The sequence below is a fragment of the Suricata suricatta genome, chromosome 14 (genome assembly GCF_006229205.1).
Source record: "Suricata suricatta isolate VVHF042 chromosome 14, meerkat_22Aug2017_6uvM2_HiC, whole genome shotgun sequence".
In the NCBI taxonomy this organism is placed as follows: domain Eukaryota; kingdom Metazoa; phylum Chordata; class Mammalia; order Carnivora; family Herpestidae; genus Suricata; species Suricata suricatta.
The window spans coordinates 38,487,239-38,500,232 of record NC_043713.1 but is presented as its reverse complement, the minus strand read 5'-3'; the positions used below and the strand labels follow the sequence as shown (position 1 = coordinate 38,500,232).

General features: G+C 34.4%; 1 long non-coding RNA gene across 1 annotated transcript in view; it reads right to left on the bottom strand.

Annotated features, from left to right (window-relative positions):
• LOC115277621 overlaps window positions 1–3,021 on the bottom strand; it is a 42,102-nt gene extending 39,081 nt beyond the window's left edge. Inside the window, exon 1 of the long non-coding RNA XR_003902447.1 lies at window positions 2,891–3,021. This is a non-coding gene — a long non-coding RNA (uncharacterized LOC115277621). The remainder of the gene's footprint in view (window positions 1–2,890) is intronic.
• Between the last annotated feature and the right edge of the window lie 9,973 nt (window positions 3,022–12,994).

Below are 12,994 nucleotides of genomic sequence, written 5' to 3'. Positions count from 1 at the left end.
CTGCTTAACATTTATTTTGAATTGCTTTTGCGCAATATCAGTTACATATAATTTAATTTTTAAAAGATTCATCAGATGGTTTTCTCATCAAATAATTTACTAATATCTTATGGCATCGTTTTAATGCTACCTTCAAAATATATAACGTTAGATTCCCTAGTTTTGACATGCTACAAAATCATATGAAAACAGAGAGCAATAGCATCTGGTTTGTTAAGCAATTTATAGCAATGTTGACTTTAACTGTAGAGACTGACACCAGCAGTTCACTGTAGATCATGTAGATTCACTCGATCCTGTTCTAATTTAAAAATTTTTGATATAATAAGTAAAAACAAGATAGCGATGGGATACTTTCAGAAAACCTTAATGGCTTGCTATCATACACACTAAAAAACAACTGAGCAAGAATTGACATAATTTCACTGATGTTGTAAAGCTTTAAAGGAGCTTGGAATCTTCTAGGCAGAAAAGCACAGGAGTAGGAATAAACTGGTTTGGTGACGTGTACAGTAAGAGATCAAAGAAGAGGAAAACTGGGGAAGTGCTCAGAAAGGATTTTGTAGAGGAGATGTGATTTGAATCAGGTGTTCATTAACAAGTAAGGTAAAGAGTATTCCAGAAAGAGGTTAGAAATTATGCACAGGGAAGGAAGAAGGAGTTAAGAGGTTTCACACTCGAGAAATTTTGCAGTGGCTGAAATAGACTTTAAGGAACTAATATGGAGAGAGATGAAGCTGGGGAGGTTGGCAGGACTGGGTCATGAAGGTCATTGCGTACCATGCTGAGGATTTAGGATGTGAGCTTTTCAAAGGATGCCCATGTTTCTATAGTTTTATGGCAAGATTCTGAAAATTTTATTTTTACATATCTATTAGAAACCAAAGTTGAAATATTTCAAATTATTTTTTTTAAATTTTTAAAAAATGTTTTATTTATTTTTGAGAGACAGAGAGAGCAGCATGAGCAAGGGAGGGTCAGAGAGAAAGGGAGACACAGAACCGGAAGCAGGCTCCAGGCTCTGAGCTAGCTGTCAGCACAGAGCCCGATGTGGGGCTTGAACCCATGAACAGCGAGATCATGACCTGGGCCGAAGCCGGATGCTTAACCAACTGAGCCACCCAGGGGCCCCAAAATATTTCAAATTAAAAGCATCTCCATCAGATAAGAATCCACTAAGTTATGTTCCCCAAGTACCCCCAATACAATCCAGCCTTACCGTGCTCTGTCTAAATTCAGAGTCGTTGAGCTGTGCTACTGATACTAACCTATCATTTCTAACCTTTCATTTCCACTGTTAAATAACAACCATCAAAATGAGTCATTTAAAATTAAGTTTGGTAAAAAAATGTATTGGTGAATTTCAATAAAAACTTAGAAAAAGGATTATTATAGGTTATGGTTTGAGAGTTCACTTTACCAGTATTCTAAAAGTTTCTACTGACATTTCCAATATTTCAAAATCTATCCTAATTCACAGTGGGGATTTATCATATATAAGATTTTTAAGAATGTTTATATTTAGGTAGTAGTATGGTATTTTCCTAAAACAGTAATTAGAACATGCAAAATTACCTTTGAATATTTAAAAGGGAATCACAGGTCACAGTCACTCCATAATTTTTAATGTACTATCTGTTAACAGACTTTTAAGGAAAAGAAACACATGCTACTGTCTTCAAACCTACTGTAATTGCAATTTATACTCAAGTTTGTATATGAATATCTATTCAACCTATACATTTAAGCTCTAACTTTCAAAACTCTAAATTTTTATTATTAAAAATTTTTGTTATAATGCATTATCAGTGAAATCCTTCTACAGTAAGTGTATAAATAACGTCTATATACACCTTATATATGTACTTCATATGGGATACAGACACACATCCTCATATATACATCCTCAGCAGAAAATAGCAAAAATAGCCACCAGTAAAAATGAAAAAAAAAAAAAAAGCCACCAGCTTTGGCAGTGATTTGCAAAATCCTTTAATTGTGGCAAAAGCATCATGAAATGAATACATAATTAAAATATTTAGAAAAAGATCTGGTGTGTTTAGGTTCAGCATGGATTGTTTATGTTGCAAGTTAATGAAAATTGTGGTTTTAAAGAGCATGTGCATTTTATTTTATAGAACAGGTTTTTTTTTGTTTTTTTGTTTCTTTGTTTTTTTTTACTAGAGCAAGGTGGTGTTTGTTTTCCTTTGGGAACTCATTTTTTACGCATATTGTAACATTTCAAATAGTAAAATATTAAATTAAAATTTTTAACTTTCCAATAATAGCCTTCAAATAGTTAAATAGGGGTTTCTAAATAGATCAGTCTTCAAATAAAGACAATTTAGCCCCTAAAGTTTTTACAGAGACAAATAGTCAAATTTCACATGCATCCGGAACCAGAGTTACACTCTAATTTCAGATTGCTTATTTTTCAGATAAAGTTATCTCCAAATCTTAGGAGGATGAGCTCTTTTAAAGTGGAAGGGGAAAGCAAACAGTTAAATAAAATAAATATAAGTATCATTTTTCACTGAAGTAGATTTCACACAAAAGCAACACAAGGCAACTGTTGACAGTATCTCTTGAACAGCTGAATGGCATGTGCAAGGCCTGAAGATGTGAAAATATACATTTATACCAAATATATTTATAAAAAGCTGTTTTGAGGTTTGTGAAAAATAAGTCCAATCTCCCTTTTCTCCCAAAGCATGCGTGGTATATATACTGACTTACTGAATTCATCCTTCATGCAATTCCAGTTGATTAAAGAGGTTAAAAATTTATAAAACTCTGATGGGATATGGTTTTAATGCTTCATCACACTCCCCATCATTTGCTTTTCAATCTAGATCAGAATGATCTTTCCTACTTCCCTGCAATCACCTACCTGCAAAGCTAATATTTTCTGAATATTCTCTTGAGAGTCTGTCTGGAACTTGGACAGCCTCGTCTGGCCCCAGAGGACCTGCAGTTTGAAGTGATTCTGCCACACCTTGTGTAACCTCCTTTGCAGCTGACAGAGCTAAAGGGAAGAGGGAGGGGCAAAAACACAAGTCAGAGGAGGAGAGGAAATTAACGGCAGTGTTCAGGAAGAATGATGGAGGGAAATACAGAAAGCAGTCAATAGCCCATTCTGCACCGGACGGGCCTGACGGGAACTTCACAGTCTCCTGGTTTTCCAGCCCACTCATGCGCATTCATCAGAAACCAGTCACATCTGGCCGTCAGGATGGGGGGTTAATTTTCTCTAAATGCCTCAGCAGTTTTGTTCTAGCTGAGGCAAACTCTGTGACTGCAAAGCTGATGAGTAAAATATTTCTACTTCACCCAGTTTAACTCAAAACCGATAGCCTCGGGACATATTGAACCTTTCTTTAAAAAAATAATCTTTTGAAGCTTTTTTGAATGGCACATCAGGTCGAGCCAAAGTTTAAAAATGCAACTTTAAGACTTTGATGGACACCATAGCTTCTTTTTTTTTTTTTTTTCCTCATAAAGCTTACCATTGCCTGGCAATGTGTGCTTTAGAGCATGACAAAACTAAAGAGAATTAACTTAGCCATCAACTGCTGAGGGAGAACAATAACGGGGAAGAAATTTCCAGCTAGAACTCCCTATTAATCTGCCTCCCTCTGACTATGTGACGTGGAAACATCTTGCTGCACTGAAGTACAGTGGACACAGTGTTTAGAGGTGACACGTTTAATACAACACAGAATCTACACAGAAAGAGACTTCTCCTATGAGGCATTCTATACTTCGTGGAAGTTTAATATAAAACCAAACAACAACTAACACAGCAGTAGTTTTACCAAGACAATGAACATTTGTCCCTCAACAGTTAACATAGCCACACCATATAGAATTGCTACAATCAGGTTATTTTCAAAGAAATAAAGTTCATAAAAATAAGTGATAAAAACCATATTAAAACACTTATATATAATATATTCTGTCTGTCACAGAAACCTCCTTTTTTTTGGTTATGTGGACAATTGTTTATGTTGATTTCTTTTTAGTGTATTTTTTAGGATGAAAAAAATAAACACCAAAAATTTCACATCAAACATTTCTTCACAACAGAATAACAACATGTCATAAAGTATGGTTATGTTGTGTTTGATTTATTGATCTGCATATTGGTTACATGTTAGGGGTCCTTTGCGAATTTTCATCACACTGTGTATGGAGGATTTGGGAACTTTTCTGGAAGTATATTTCAATGAAACAGTTTACTGAAAAACAATTTTTGACATAGTCACCAGTGTTGCATGTGAATTGGCTATAATCATTATCTTCATTATGCATTGTAATAAACAACACATAGGTATTTATGCAAGTCCACAGAATAAGGAAACCACTATTCTTGGTTAATTGATTAACTTGTGAAGAAAACATAACCTTGAAAACTATAGAATTTTCAGCTTGTTCAGTGCTGAAATACATTACCTGGAATTAATTTAAGGGCATTTCAGATAATTTAGTCTATTGAATTAAAGATTAACATCACTTTTTGAAGAGAAAAACTGTGAATATTAAGTGGTTTTCTGTGATATTTAATAATTTTAATATAACATTAAAATTATTTTTCTACCAACTTGACAGCCATTGGGGGAGCATACGATGTATCTGAATGTGCTAAGACGTTTAAGACACTTTAGTCCATGTATTACCCCATCACTATGGTCTCTGCAAATATGACAAAAGGCAAATAGGAGGAAGATGGGTTTTATAGGAATTCTTCAAACTGAAGGTCCTTTTTTTACAAGTTGGAGCTCTCAACTTGTACAAGGTTTTACAGGTGGGAACTCATTAACCAAAGTGAACAGAATGGGAATGTTTCCCATATCCACAGCTCAAATGAGGAGAAGAGCTGTATACATTAAATCTATTTTATTCAGTTTTCTGAATTTTGTCTTGTGGTAGCCACCAGGGTCTTAAATTAGTCCATGTACAAGTGCTAAACTACTTAATCTGAGAAGTTCCTTAAGAATCAACTAAGAAAGAGTAATATCTCAAGAGTGAGTTTTTTTTGTTGGCTTGTTTTTAATTTATAGCTAATAGGCCTCTGAAAAAAGAACTGGGACAGAATAAAAATGAAGGGATTTTTAAAAAGGGAGAATCAGCATCTAATAAAAGTCACATATATATACATACATATCCACATTAAAGACAATGAGATGATCAATAATAATAAATATGGAAAAAAATTTAAGATGCTGGAAATGGCAGTTGATTTAATCTAAGACTTGACCATGATGACAACTATTTTAAGAAAATGTTTATAATGAAAGCCCACTTGTAAGATGTCAGTAGACAGTAGTAACTCAATAAATACGGTAATAACTCTGGAAAATAAAGTGAACTGATAAAATTTTAGTGGTGAAACAAAGAAGTAAGACTGTCAAGAACTTACTATTAACAAGAGAAGAGAAAAAAAAAACAAGTGAACTTAAGAGACACAAAATAGGTAAAGGAAAATTAAAGAGAGAGAATTAAGTTGTGAGTGGAAAAGTACTTTGGGTAGACACAGAACTGAGGTTGGAAACCCAAAGGAACTCGAATGATTTTTGATCTCTCCACCTTCAATTAACCTTGCGTTTCTGAAATGAAAGTCTTCAATGATTACATTCTTGAAATGTAATCATCTATTCCTGAAATGATTATATTCCTTCTTTCTCCTTCAGATTTTAGGGCAGATGAGGTGGGATGAGGGACGAAGTGGTAGAGAAACAGAAAAGAGCAGTAAGGGACACAGACACACCGGAAGGGTCACAGCAAGGGCAGGGTAAGGACTTGTCATGTACTTAGCAGAATGGAATTTAGAGCCCTTGACAGAGTAACTAGGCTGCTGTTTAGCCCTAAGCACATATTACAACAACTCTGGAAAAGAATGGGTATATTCTCAAAGAAAACTCAGAAGGAGCATAATGGGACAGGAAAAGGGACATTTTGATAAAAAGATACTCAGCTTCGGTGCCTTTAGTTTTGTACGCAAAAGAGAAAGGATATTCAACTGAATCAGGAAAGCTGAGTCAGACAACAGCTAGTGTGCACTCTGAGACACTTATAATGGCAAAAAGGGGGCGCCTGGGTGGCTCAATTGCGAGTCCTACTCTTTTGGCTCAGGTCATGATCTCGTGGTTTGTACGACTGAGCCCCGCATCGGGCTCTGTGCTGACAGCAAGAAGCCTGCTTGTAATCCTCGCTCTCTGCCTCTCGCGCATGCGTGCTTTCTCTTTCTCGCTCTCTCAAAATAAACTTAAAAAAAAAATAACTTTTAAAATGGCAAAAAGGAACGGTAATTTTCTGACAATGGTTTCTGGCCAGTTTGAATTTGTAGTAGATTTGGTAAGTGGGGCTCCAGTGCTTGTTTTGTGAGTTCCTTGCTGAAGGAAGCCCAAAGATAGAATTCATTGATACTTCTTTTGAGATAATGATCACTATGTGGCTATTGAGAAAGAAGAAAAACTCCATGTTAACATAGTATTTCAGATACAAAGAGCTGGTATCAGTATGAGCATTGCATACGATGTCCATTTGTATATAAAATACATTTATACGTTTGGCAAAAATTCCTTCTGATTAAATTTGATTAGTCTCCTATGATATTTATTAATTTTAAAGCTTGATATTCTCTGACAGTAAAACAGAGTAAATTTAATTTTTTTTAATGTTTTTTATTTAGTTTTGAGAGACAGGGAGAGATAGCATGAGCAGGGGAGGGTCAGAGAGAAAGGGAGACACAGAATCCGAAGCAGGCTCAAGGCTCTGAGCTAGCTGCCAGCACAGAGCCTGACGTGGGGCTCGAACCCACTAATCATGAGATCATGACCTGAGCCGAAGTTGGACGCTGGACGCTCAACCGACTGAGCCACCCAGGTGCCCCAAACAGAGTAAATTGGTGCTGTCACTTACAAGAATAAAAGATTCTCCATTTTCTTATTTTAATACATAAATTATATGGACTCTGTTTCTAATCCAAGTTACTTTAATGATCTATGTAAATTAATGAGAGCTGTTAAGTCCTATATATCACATAAAGTGGCCTTATTACTAAATATAATAATGTATATGTAACAACACATAAAACCTCTAATTACATAATTTAGGTTTATATTATTTTATTGCTGTTATACATGTGAAAATTACAATATTATGAGAATAATACAAACTACTTGATTTCCAATCACAGTTTGCAAAAACTTTAGGCCCATCCATAAACAAATCAACACCAAAATATCGCCTTACATCATTCTCATATTCTCAGAATTGAAATTAGAAATTTCAAAGCATAACTTCTGCATGTATTTTCCATGGCCAGGTTGGAGTATATAGTTGTCTGGTTTATGTTATGGAGGAAACAAAAATAAGTAAAGCCTTGTTTGTTATCCTGGTCCAGAGGGGAAAATTGGGACACATTATGAAGAATTGGGTAATATAGAGTTGAAGAGTATTTGATATTTACTATCAGAGAAAAACACTGTAGGTGTGATTTTAAAAACAAGTCCTCAAATTATTAAAGCAGAATACGCTTCCCTTTCTCCCTTTGAGTGTAGGCTGGACATAGGACCCTTCTTCTAAAGAACAGAATATGGCAGAAGATAGGATGTACACACCCACCCTAAGGTTTCTGTCTTGGATTTTCTCTCTCTAATTCTCTCAGATCTTTTGATCTGGGTTAGCCAGCTTTCATGCTGTATAAGCAGCTCTATGAAAGGCCCCCATAGGGAGGAATTGAAGGTCCTTTTTGCCAACAACCCTTTGTGAGTGATCTTGAAAGCAGAATCTCCAAACTCCTTAGATGAGTGCCCTCCTGACTAACAACTTGATTGTGACCTTGTAGGCGACCGTGAGCAATATCACCCATCTAAGTTGCTCCTGTTTCTTGTCTCTCAGAAACTTTGTGAGAAAATAAATGTCTACTGGCTTAGGCTGCTAAATTTGGGGACAATTTATTGCAGCAATAGTTAATAATACATTTTTAACTCTCTTTTTCTCTTCTTTCTTTGCCTAGCAAGACAATAATTTACTATCCGTATTTTCTGAATGGAAAGTAAAAGTGATCTCCTAATTCAGTTTGCTTTACAACTGAAGCTGAAAATGATTTATTAGTAATAAGAGGGTGATTAATAAATACTTATTGATTGATAGAATGTAGTTTGTGCCATCTCTGGAGCTCATTAATTGGAGAGAGTGTAAAAGAACTATAATTTAATAGTTTCAGAAATTTAAAAATGGTTCATTATCAGCAAATATTTTCATGTAATACCTCAACACATTAAAGAAAAAATAATCATCCTCAAAAGAAGTTGATATAAATAAACACAGAACAAAAACAATCAACAATGAAAAAACTATCTTAGCAAAATAAGAATAGGAACAGAAAAATATTACTTTAGCCTGATAAAGGTACGGACCAAAAACTTTCAACAAATATTTTGCTAAATAAAGATACTTTAGAAACATTTGCATATGTATCAGAAAAAATACAGTAAGAATATCAGGAATCAAACCTCTATGCAAAATTTTAACGCAGATACTAGCAAAAGCAATAAGAAAATGAAAGAAAAAGATAGGTATAAGAGGAAGAATGTCCACACAGAAAATTAAGGGACTCTACAAATCAACAATAGGAGGTACTGACAGGATTTAGGAACTTTTTCACCTACAAGATCCCCACTAAAAAAAAAATAAAAACATTTAGAAAAGTCAGCAATAACCAATTTTAAGTTGTGATTCTAAAATACCATGAATAATTACAATATAAAATGTAAGATACTTAGATTTTAGTCTATTAAAAATATGTACGATTTCATAGAGGAAGTTAAAAAACATTTAAAAATATAAAGTAATAACTAAACAAATGTAGAGGTATATTATGTCCACATATGGGAAAAGACTGCAATGGGTGTGTCAGTGTTTCACAAAGTGGTCTACAACCTCATCAGGTTTCACAGAACTTGATTTAAAACTCATACGGGAGAATAAGGGACTGGGAGCAGCTAAGACAGTTGTGAAATAGAAAAACAAGCTAAAAACCCCGACATACAGTATATAAAGATGTAGGAACTAACAAGGTCAGCATTGAAATGGATAAACATTTGGTCAGAAAAGATGAACAACATGTTCATATCAAATATATAAATTTGAAATATGACACAGATAGCATTTAAAATTTTTAACGTTTATTTTTGAGAGAGAGAGAGAGAGAAAGAGAGAGAGAGAGACAAAGACAGAATGCAAGTTGGGGAAAGGCAGAGAGAGAAGGCGACAGAATCTGAAACACGCTCCAGGCTCTGAGCTGATAGTGTGGACCCTGACGTGGGGCTCAAACTCATGAACTGTGAGATCATGACCTGAGTTGAAGTTGGATGCTTAACTGACTGAGCCACCCAGGCGCCCCACATTTAAATCAGCGGAAAAAAGATGGCATAATTGGTTTTCTCTATACAAGTATGCAAAATAAAAGTAGATCCTTAACTTACAATGTAGACTAACATAAAGCAAGGTAGACTAAAATGAGAAAAAATTAAACTTTAAAACTGATCTGTAGAAGAGGAAGCTGTTTTAAACAAAATACTGAAATAGTAAATTCTAATGAAAGAACCGAAACATTTAATCATACTGAATTTTTTTAAATTTAAATTTAAACAGAGTAACAAAAATGAACCAGAGGTTTGGAGAAGATATTAACAACACTTATATTAGCAAGGATTAATTTTTTTCAAGTAGAAAGAGCCCCTATGAATTGATAAGGAGAAATTCACATAATATACCAGAAAAATGGGCAAATACTATAAATAGGCAATTCACAGAAAAGGAAGGCAATTTTGTCTGTGAACATTTGAAAACATGTTCAAAATCAATGGTAGAGCACAAATAATTATCATTTACACTCATCTGACTGACAATTATTACACAAAACTGCCCATGTCAATTCTTGGTACAATGTGGAAAACACTGGGCTCTCATACACTGCTCCAATTTGTCTATAATTTGACACAATAACTTTGGAGAGCAATTTGACATTATGTATTAAAGTTGAAGATGTAGCTCGCCTTTGATCCAGTGATTATACTTAAATCTTCACATTCTAGACCAGCACTTCTCAAAATCAGCAGGATCAATATCACAACAGAACTTGTTAGAAGCATAGTTCTTCAGACCTACTGAATCCGAAACTCTGGAGCCCAACAACCAATATTTTAATAAGACTTCTAGGTATCTAATGCATGCTGAAGTCAGAGATACTGCTCTTGAAAAACAGTCATAATATGTTTCCAAGGACACATAAAATAATGTTCATTTCCAGCATTGCTTGCAATAGTGAAAATGTAGGAACAGTCTAATGTCTACACTTGAGTAATAAAAAATGCATTGTAATATGTTCATATCCTAAAGCATAGAACTTAAAATAAATACAAAAATATCACAAGGGATGTGTACAGTATAACATTTAAATACAAAAAATGAAAACTAAGGTCACCTAGGTGGCTCAGTTGGTAAGCATCCAACTCTTGGTTTAGGCTCAGGTCATGATCTCACAGTTTCATGAGTTCAGGTCTCCTTCAGGCTTCATGCTGACCATGTGGAGCTTGCTTGAGAGTCTGTCTCCCTCTCTGCCCCTCCCCCACTCTTGCTGTCTCTGTCTCTCAAAAATTTTTTAATATTTGTTTATTTTTGAGAGAGAGAAAGACAGAGTGTGGGGTGGGGGTGGGGCAAAGGAAGAGAGAGACATAGAATCCAACACAGGCTTCAGGCTCTGTGTTGTCAGCACAGAGCCTGATGTGGGGCTTGAAGCCATGAACCATGAGATCATGATCTGAGCTGAAACTGGACACTTAACCAGCTAAGCCACCCAAACGCCCCTTAAAATACATAAACTTAAAAAATGAAAACTAACTGTTTACATTTTAAATTAATTACAATTAATAAAATTAAATTATTAATAAAATTACAATTGATAAAAATATGGATGGAATTGATAAGCACCTAAACACTAGTTTAGGCAGACAGAGGGTTTTAAGTGTTATTTATACTGGTTTAAACATCTAAACCAAAACAGTGAATGTCAAAATTTACAGAGCTGAGAAAGGTATATGGAAATTTATCATAAAACTTACATGTAGCTTACATATAACTCTGTAACTTACCATATGTTTAGTTGTTTCATTAAAAAAAATAGCAACTGTAGGTTAGCTTACATGTCTGTAAGAAAGGCATCCTCTATATTTTGTCCTTCAGAATTACTTCCTTTTAGATAATTTACTATAATCTAGTTTAAAAAATCCCATTATATTTGACCATCCTCTAAAATACAAAAAAAAGGCTTTTTTTTTGTACAAAACTTTTATTATGTATTCACAAAGCATGATCTTACCTATAATGAAAGAACTATACAAAATATGAAAAGACTTTAAATCAATAAGGAATTAATTACTACTTCTGGTTGTTTCTTAAATTGCTTAAAAATGTTGGTATTTCCCCACATCCTGCTTATGTAACTAAAACAGCTGCTGAATAGTAACATCGTAACTTATTTCATACCAAATGGAAGACAGACTCATGTGCCCTACATACATGACAATCTGAATTTGCTAGAATCAGGGGAGGATTGGTGGCACATCCATTTGAAAAAACATAAAACATGATGAATAGAACGTTGGAGAAAGTAGTTTATAAGCCTTTAACTTAGTCCTTAGATTAAAACTAATCTTTTTTTGTGCATGTGATTTAACTTTTCTAATATTCTCAAATCATAAGAACAGTTTCCTAATAAGAAAAATAGCAGTTAGCATTTTTGTATTAGTCATATTGATTTAATAAAGACATTTTAATAAGTCAAAGTTTTAAAGTTTTATTTGTTTGTTTGTTTGTTTATTTAGAGACAGAGAGAAAGCACAAGTCAGGGAGAAACAGAGAGAGAGGGAAAAGAGAGAATCTCAAGCATGCTCCACACGGTCAGCGCAGAGCCTGATGCGGGGCTCGAACTCACGAATTGCGAGATCATGACCTGAGTCAAAATTAAGAGTTAGACATTTAACTGACTGAGCCACCCAGGCACTACTGCTAACACAAAATTTTGAAAGGCAACAAAGGAGCTCAGATATTAAGAATACATTAATCAACATAAACAGAATTTTTTTGTAAGCTTATACACACACTACATGTTACTGTGTTGAAACAGTAGTAGCCTAGTGTGTTTTTTCCTAAAAAAAAAATCCTCATATTGTCTCTGTGTATTACAGAACATAAATATCATTACAAACATGCCTTAGATAAAATTAAATCATTTTTAGAGACATATGGTGCCCAAAATTAACTCCCCAAAGCACATAATTTAACTGGCTTTTGCAATTTAAGAACCCTGGAAAAAAAGAGAGGGAACATTTCAAGGAAATGAGAAGTGTCCTTATAATGAATTTCTGCTTATAAGAATCAGACATAACAACAGTCTTTTTAATTAAAATACAAATACCATATGTATAGTTATCTGAAAATGAACTATAAATTGTTTTGCCAGAAAACAAAGACCAGTCAATACTGAAAACACAGAAGTCCCTTAAAATACAAAGGTAATCCTGGCAGGGGGGATAGTTCAAGGACAGCACTCAAGGTTCTTTGTCTAGGAATAAGGATTTTTCCATCACTGGAAAATAGAAACAACTGCTGAAGATTTGACTGTATGAGACAGTTTAAAACAATTTTTCATTTATACCTTTTTTGAGGAAAATATCTTTATAAAACTGGATGAAAGTTCAAAAGAACACAGAATTTCCCTGCATATCTGAAGAATCCATTGGGTATAAACATTCAAACAGGAAATTCATTGAATCACTGCAATAAACAATCCTCATCAAAGTAACAGGTAGGACAAACGTGAAAGATGTGCAACATTACAAAGTCTTGAAGTAAAAGTCACTTCCCAGTACACCGATTGGGAGCGGGAAAATATGGTGGTGATGATGCACAGCATCTGTTAGAGGCA